Below are 9,456 nucleotides of genomic sequence, written 5' to 3'. Positions count from 1 at the left end.
ATCCCTATGATGGGGGAGTCACCACTTTTATCAAGCCACAAGTGACTTTTCAAAAAGCTATGTTTCTACTCAAGGAAATATGTATGGTGAGTATCTTGGGAGCAAAACCTTCTATGCTCTTGCACTAAATTATACCTCAAATATCCTCAATCAATAGAACGGGTGGGCTACTACTTAAAGGTGTTTAGTCATGTTCGATGTTTTTGGACATAAGTTCATTCTGCAGTGACTCACTTAAGAGCCTTGTAACTGGTGGTGGGGCCCATTTGTCCTTTCGGCCAGTTACACTGTAGGAACAGCTATACCCAAGGCTACAGCTTTCGCTCACACCTGATTTCTATAGCGGCTCGAAGGATTTACCGCTCAAGGTCGTTCCCAAGAGTGATGTGTCTCTTGGCAGGCCTCTCTTAAAAAGATAAAATTTTGAGTGTTACTAACACTTTTCTCTTGCACCTAGGACCACGAAAGCCAAGGGAGAGGATAGTGTGTGTTAGAAGTAGGACCACTCGACCAACTCTTTGCACAAGTGTGCCAAGCACGAAAAACACTTGTTCTTTTTAATCTGTCATTGCAATGTGATCTAACTATTTGGAGATGTTGCTCCAACAATCATGGTGTTCTTTTTAATTTTCAAAGGCAATTGTTTGAGTAAACTAGAATTTGAAATCCTGGTCAACTTAATGAAAAACACGTTTGCATGAAGTAAAATTGCTTTGAAAATGAGACAAGTTGATTGTGAATTTTATTTGCACCAAAAATGGAAGTGTGGATTGTGAGTTTTATCTTGATGCAAGAAATAAAATTTGCCTTGTTGATTTTAAGCACCAAAACGAAGTTTGTTTCCTAACTTGCAAAAAAAATAAAGTTGTTTTTGTATAAGTTTGTGGTTCTTTTTACCTTTGAACAATGAAATTCTTTTTAAGAGCCCCAAACAAATGTGTGATTCTTTTTTAAAAGCCCAAACTTGAAATGTGAAGTTAATTTTAAACCGAAATAAAAAGTGAATTCATTTTTAAAACCAACTTCAAAAACAAGTTAGTAAAAAATATAAATCTACTCTTTAATCTAATTTAAATCTGCACAAAAGAGAAAAATAGTTAGTAAAATCCGCCTATTTGGTGGGCTTCTACAAGCCTAAATTTTTTTATTTTTTTTTTGGTTTTTTATTTTTTTTTGGTTACAAAGTGATTTGTACAATGTTTTGTTACAATAGCGCTAGTCTGCGTTTGAACAGAGGCACTATTTAACACAAACGTATTAAAAGAAAGGGAAAGACAGAGAAGGGAAAAGCACTGAAACAGGGGGAATAGCGCCAAAATAATGCCAAACGCACCAAAACAGTGTCAAAATCGCAACCTGTGTGACATTTTCAACATTCAAACATGTTATTGGTTAAAAAAAAAAAAAAATTGATCTTTTTAGTGTTTGGATTCACGTCGGGTTCACCAAATGATGCTCTGCAAAAAGGATTAGAAAATCTGTTTGATGGCAACACACACAAGAGCACAAGAAACAAACGTTAGTGTTAGCAACAAAAGATTATCCTAAACAGGCATATCAAGAGAGATATTAAGCATGAAATAGAAAGCATATAAACATAAAATGAAATAGCTAATCAAGATGCTCATAGTTGCTCCTCCCTTGTTCCTCTCCTCTCCAAGTCCCAAATGAGTGTAGCTCTCAGCAGCTTTTTGCACTATGGATGCTTATGGAGGATTGAGATTTAATACTAAGCTTCAAATATGAAATGAAAAGCTAAATACTATGCTAGAGTAGATAGTGATGCTATGAAAAAGCTCTATGCTAATGCCAGTATAACAACAATACTCTAAAATGCTTCTCCTTTTGCTTGAGGAGAAGGGTTCTATTTATAGAAGAAATAGGGAAATGAAGGGTTAAGATTGAGCAATCTTAACAAGGGTTAGGATTGAAAGTTGGGGATCCATGTGCACAATTGGCACCAATAAAATGGTGACAAGTTTCAACATAGGATTGGGTTGAGAGAAGAGGTTGGAGGCATTAAAGGCCTGAGAAGACCTCATGGTTATCTAGAAGGTAAGGGTCAAGTCTAAATTAAGATTACCCATTGGATTAAGAGTTAATCCAAGGATAAACCTTTGTGCAAATGATTAAGAGATAATCATGGTCAAAGCATTAAAGGCTTGATGAGACCTTTGGGTTGGGTAGAGGTTGAGTCAAAACAAATGTTTTAACCATGTGGGAGGGTTTGAGGTAACCATTAATGGTTATTGGAGACTTTGGGGATTAAGTGGTTGAAGGTTGAAAGCTTTCAAAGGTTATCCAAGACTTTGAGCCATTTAGTGGTTGAAGGTTGGAAGCTTTCAAAGGTTATCCAAGACTTTGAGGGTTAATTTGTTGAACACACAAAGCATTAATTGCTTTTCAAAGACTTTGGAGTCTTTGAGAAGTGACTCCAATTTGCTTAAGAATGTGACAATATTTAGGGGATGGATTAGGCTAATTAGGAAGGGTTTAGAAGAATTTAGAAGGGGTTTAGGCATGCAAGTGGATTTTGTAGGAAAATGCAAGTGGGAGAAATTTTGGTATTTTCAATTAAAATAAAATCATTTATTTCAATTAAATGGTGTAATTTGCATTTGGATAAATATTCAAATAAATATTAATTTATTTAAATGAGAAAAATGAAGATAAAGCATTTAAAATGCTTGAAGACTTTGAGGGAAACCATTAAAGGCTTGAAGACTTTAAGGAAAACCATTAAAGTCTTAAGAAGATTATAGAAGGAAGCCATCAAGTTTGAAGACTTTAAAGCCATCAAGTTTGACTACTTTAAGGGAAACCATTAAAGGTTTCAAGTGGGTGAGGATAAATAGGATTTTAAATAAATAATTTATTTAAAATAGTTGTGCAACTTGTTTTTGTAGGAAAATACAAGTGGGTGGAGGATAAAGGTGATTTAAATAAATTATTTATTTAAAATAATTGTGCAATTTGCATTTGTAGGAAAATGCAAGTGGGTGGAGGATAAAGGTGATTTAAATAAATTATTTATTTAAAATAATTGTGCAATTTGCATTTGTAGGAAAATGCAAGTGGGTGGAGGATAAAGGTGATTTAAATAAATGATTTATTTATTTAAATGTGAGAGGTGGGATTTTGGGGGTTTTAAATAAATATTAATTTATTTAAATGTGAGAGAAGATTTAATTAAATAAATATGATTTATTTATTTAATTAATGGTCTGAATTTGGTTAAGTGAATTAAATCAAATAAATTGAATAATTTATTTAATTAATAGGAGAAGAGGGTTAAGATGAATTAATTAAATATTAATTTAATTAATTATTAATTGATGGTTAAATAATCAAATAAATACTAAGTATTCATTTAATTAAGTGGACAGATTTATGTGACTACAGATGCCATAGCTACAATTGCTTCCCTGATTGATTTACCTCCAAACGAAGCCCGCTATGAGTTCTTGGTGGATAACCTTTTGGTCCCTTCATATGAGATCATGCCTATTGAGATGATATGCATTGTTGGTCCCGAGTCCCAGTTATATGGTTCCATTTTCACATACCTACGTGACAATACTTTACCTCCTAATCTATCAAATAACCAACATCACACTTTCATTCGCCAATCCTCTCGATATGTCATTTTAGCTGATATCCTATACCGACAAGGTCTAGATGGCACTCTTCTTAGATGTTTAGAAAGCGACGAAGCTCAGATTGCGTTATGAGAAGTGCATGAAGGGATATGTGGTCCACATGCTAGTGGTCCTACCTTGGCCAAGAAACTCATCAGGACTGGATATTACTGGCCCAATATGGAGAAAGACTCATATCAATTTGTCAAGAAATGTAAGCAATGCCAAATTCATGGAGACCTCATACATGCGCCAGCACAAGAACTTCAACCACTTGCGTCTCCTTGGCCCTTTTGTTAGTGGGGACTCGATCTCATAGGCAAGATTCACCCTCCTTCCAATGATCATAAATTCATTATCACTACCATAGAGTATTTTACAAAATGGATTGAAGCCGTGCCTCTCACACAAGTTACTAGATAATAGATTGCTACATTCATCCTTAACTATATCATTTGCCGATACGGCATTCTTGTTTCCATTATCACTGATAACGGGTGTCCCTTCAAAAATCAGGATGTTCGTGAACTCTGTGACTACTTTCATATTTCCCATCATTTCTCCACACCATATTACCCCCAAGGTAATGGCCAGGTTGAGGCATCTAACAAAACAATCCTTAAAATCCTAAAGAAGACAGTCGACGATGCTGGTCGTAATTGGCATATCCAACTTAATCCTACACTTTGGGCCTATCACACAAGTGTCCGCACACCTACAAGAGCTACACCTTATTTACTTGTCTATGGTGCTGAAACTGTCTTGCCTATTGAGGTCGAGCTACCTTCTTTAAGGGTTTCTCTGCAAAACATCATCAGTGATGAAGACTATAGGGTCTCTCGCTTACAAGAACTGGAACTACTGGATGAACGAAGACAAACTACTTTTAATCATCTCAAAGCTTACCAACAATGAATGAGTCACAGCTACAATCACAAGGTCAAGCCTCACACATTTGAGGTAGGGGATTTAGTTCTCAGAGAAAATCCTAAAAATCAACAAGACAGAGAGAAGAAGGGCAAGTTTGAACCAAATTGGCTTGATCCTTACGTCATTACAATAGCATATGGATCTAGGGCATATTAGCTCTCAACTACAGAAGGTGAACCTTTGGAGGATCCTATCAACAACATGCACCTTCGCAGGTTCTACACAAAGCTCTTCGGAATATCCTAATTCAAAAAAAAAAAAAATCAAAAATTTCAAAAATACAAAAAAATTACAAAACATAAAAAATTGTTACTTGGTGAAAACCTGGCAAACAGGCGCCTTGTGACACAAAAAACATTGAAAAATCAAAAAAGTAAAGAGATATAATTCCATCCAACGGTGAAAACCACTTCGGTGGCACCTTGGGCAAGTACCATGGTGAAAACTGGGTTACCAGCACCATGTGTAGAGACATTGCTCCTCCCTCCTTTAGGATTCTCTTTCATCACTTCACTTGGCACACACTCACGACCAGTTCATCCATAATAAACTTACCCATTCCCATCATGGCTTGTTATTGATCTACCCAAGATTGGTTAGCCATTCATAATAAACCTCCCTTTCCATCCATAATAAATCAGACCCTATCTATGGCTAAGGCAAATCCTACGTCTAGTAATGGGTGTGGAACTAAGAATATCACATGTTTCAAGGAGTACAGTTTCTTCCAGCTTCCTTCAGTCTATCCGTGCACAATTCGCAATAAAGCAACATTTGCATCACAGATCCGCAATAAAGTTCCATCTTCTCCACAATAAAGTATTAGTTTCATGGATTCAGTCATTTTTCAGATGAGACAACAACAACAATGGGCTTCAACAAATCAAATCTTTCAACAGACTCAGACAACATTATGGTTCAGTGCTATCTATCCTTTTTGTGAAAGTTAACATTGTGACCACAATCAAATAAGACTTATACAAGTGACAAGAGACACTAAACTTGATGACTACAGTGGATGTTGGTGTCGAGTCTTGATTTTCTTTTGATTTTATCTTTTTGGTGACATGTCTTTTAGCTTTTCCGGGATGTCTTTGATTAGAGATTCTATCTCCAGGATGTCTTTGACTAGAAAGGCGAGGATGGGGTATCGTCACCTATTTGTATTTGCTGTCTGTGGATTGTCTCTTAGTAATGCTATGACTTGTCCAAGGATATGAGGACACTGTGAGTCTAGTGTGAACTAGGGCATTCCTTGTTTGTGACTGTCTTATCTCCATGCAAATAGGTACAATGACCTTCTGGGTCGAACATATGCCTCGATTGTCATAACCTACTTGCCATAATAAAGCTCAATGATGATAACGCACAAGAAGCTCTTTCACTTTCATATCTTCTGTCTTTCATCCCCCTTTCTTGATTGACTTCCATCATCCTTCTCGAGTCCGCGTAGCCTGCTATCACATGACTGAGTATAATGACACACCAAAAAAAATTTGCATTTCATGTAGTTACACCTGCATTACCACATATAAGCATTTCATACATACATATAGATATCACAACTGCATCATATCCTACACACAACAACTATTAGCACAATTTAAATTTGCATTATGATATTCATTCACATTTTATACATTCACATTTGCATCATGCATACACATAAAAACATAAAAGAACAAAAATATGGCATTGCATCATATACATATTTGCATCCATAGCATAAAACAAACATCACATAAGAACATCTTATCATATAGGTACACATGCATATAGCTGCCGCAAAAATGAATCATCTCATATATATAATCATAAAGTGTCATGATACAATGATGTCAAAATCATATGGTTACAAAAGCACCCGCAGGTGTCTACAATACAAAAATGGTACAATACTGATACAAAGGGAAGCCCTCTATGGCTATGATGAACTCCCTCCCTCAGAGCTACCTGGCCTCGACAGAATCTGAGCCCTTGAAGGACCCACCCCAGGATCATCCCTCCTGTCTCCTCTATCTGGTGGTGGTGGAGGACCCATAACCCCACCACTCGATGCCTATCTCCTCCGGCTTCCTCCCGTAGCTGTCGCTGTACGCGATGGTCTATGGAAGCTCCTTGCCCGCTGATCGGCTAGCACTGCACCATAGTAGAGATCTCTCCAGTAGGCAATCTCCTCCCCTGCCTGCAGGACATAAGCATATCATGCCCCTGTATCCTCTGCTACCTATCTCCCGGCCCTCAGTGTTGTCTCAGCCTCTGTATAGCACTGGATAGCTTGATCTCGCTCCCGCTCAGTATCTCTGAGCCTCCCCCTGAGTCGATCCCTCTCCCTCTCCCTCTCTAGCTCCTGGATCTCATCTGCCTGGCTCTGGTAGATCTCCCTTAGCTCTAGCAGCTCATCCTCTACTGGGTCAGCCCCCTCTGCCTCTACTTGTGGCTCCCCCTGTACGGGTGCCTGCCCCTGTGCCTGTACCTGTACCTGTACTGGTGCCTGTATTGGTACCTATCTCTGTCCCTGTCCCTGTATCTATACCTGCCTGGGACCCTATGCTGCTGGCACCTGTAGTGGCAATCTACCGCGACCCCTCACTACTCGAGCCTGCCTCTCCTTGCCACCCTCCCTCCGAGGTGCAACCCTCCTCTCTCCAACTACTCCCCTCCTCCTCTGTCGGCCTCTGCCCCCATCACCTCCACCATCATCATCATCACCACCCCCATCTCCATCTAATGCCTCTCCCGGATCTGTCAAGCATGGGAAGGGATGCTCTGCCTAGTAAGCTATGTACTCGGCGTCCATGCCGGCATCCTCAATCTCTGGCCACATGTCTAAGGGTAGGGGCATCATCTCTACCAGTTGTGTCACTGCCTGATCATATGACAGCAAAGGCCCAAACTATGCCTGATCTCTAACTGTCTGGGCATACATGCCTGAGCCTCGTGGCATCCTCTGAATCCTGCCAAACTGTCAGCCAATCCTGTCCAGAAGCTATCTCTCTAGCACATAGGGCATCCGCCCAATCAGGTACCTACTCCAGAAGGTGTAGGGAAGCTCAACTGCATCATCCTCCCACTGCTTGCAGCCTAGGTATGGTCTCCATATGACCACATCAATATCGTCTATCACTCGCCGCCAATGCTCTAGCCTGCCAATCCGTGGCTACGATGTGATCATATCATATAGATGAACAAAGTTGTGTCCATGACCCCTGCCCTTGAAGTGTATCGGTCGGGTAACCGGCAGATGCTCATAGGCCCATACCTACAGCAATGTCACTCCGCAGCCCAATCCTACGGATCCATGATACACAAACTGATGTAGCTCATAATACAAGTGTACCAGCACACACAGTCCCCAGGCATATCTGGTGTGCTGTGTCACCAGTGTCTCTAGTGCTCCTCCCCAGCCCACAACCAACCCCCGTGTCCTCCTATCCGGACATAGGAACCCACTGATTGCTCCTCCTATCACTACCAGCAATGCTAATCCTGTGGCTAACATGGTATCCCATGCCACGTGACCTGCCCTCATCTCCAATCCTGGGTCCTGGAACACTCGTCTAAGGGCCTCCCTGTCTCCATCTCGATCGTATGGGATCAGCTCCCCATCGATCGGTATCCTCAATATCTTGTACACATCCTCTAGGGTGACTATCATCTCACCCATCGGCAAATGGAACGTGCACGTCTTAGAGTGCCATCTCTCAGCTAATGCAGTCAGCAAACCCATGTTCGCCCGAAACTCGGGCACATACAAAACATGTCTCAATCCCATCTCCTTGATGGCAGCTCTGTCCTCAAATGACAACTCAGGTCGCAACCTCTGAGTAGACGGGAATCTCTCCCGTGACTCCAGCATCGGCAAATACTCCTGCAGTCAAGCAAATCACTCATGTCAGTCATAATGGCATTCACTGTTTATCACAAAATGCTACTTTTTATCTAAATGCGTCTGGCTATTTATCCTAGTGACACTCACTATTCATCACAAAGTGTTGCTTCTATCCTAGTGGTACTCCCTGTTCATCACAAAGTACTACGTGTTTGGCACTCCCTGTTCATCACAAAGTGCTGCTCACATTTGCACTCACTGTTCATCACAAAGTGCTGCTTATATTTTAGTACTCCCTGTTCATCACAAAGTACTATATCTTGGTACTCATTGTTCATCACAAAGTGCCTTGATCTATCCTATCCTAGGGCCTCTGCTTGAGTGAATCCTCTTGAGTAGTTTCCTAATTGGCAATGTATGTTCTATCACAGAATTGTCAATCCTAGCCCTATTTGTTATCCTAGTCTTCCCTAGAGGACCTGCTTGAGTGTATCCTCTCAGCAGCTTATCCAATCGACAGTGTATGTTCATCACAGAACTGCCGATTTGACCTAGAAGACACAAATTCACATTTTTGGACACAAATGCGCTTACCTGACATAAACGCGCTTGTAGACTGCACAGATGCGCCTGAAAAAACACAGACGCGCCTGATTGACATAGACATGCCTATGCTTTGCACAGACGTGCCTGGGAGACACAGACGTGCCTTCTTGGCACAAATGCGCCTGCACATCACAGACGCGGACGCAATTGACACAGACACAGGTTCAAACGCAGATGCGCCTGGCACAAACACAGACACGCCTCGCGAGCACAGATGCGCCTAGACATTTTTTGACACTTTTTGGACCCTACTCTAAGCACATTTATTACCCTATTCACCATGCATTAATGACAATATTAAATGTGTCAAAGTACGAGGAGGTTTGGTGGTACTTACCGGCTCTCCTGCGTCTGCTGGCCTTTGAAATCGGCGAACGCGGTCGAATATGTGAATGAAAGCCATCGCTGTTGACTACTCCTGCTCTATTTTCACTCTGCAATCTGCTCTCG

Source organism: Cryptomeria japonica, unplaced genomic scaffold (genome assembly GCF_030272615.1).
Source record: "Cryptomeria japonica unplaced genomic scaffold, Sugi_1.0 HiC_scaffold_125, whole genome shotgun sequence".
NCBI lineage: Eukaryota > Viridiplantae > Streptophyta > Pinopsida > Cupressales > Cupressaceae > Cryptomeria > Cryptomeria japonica.
Note: the sequence above shows the minus strand (reverse complement) of the source record.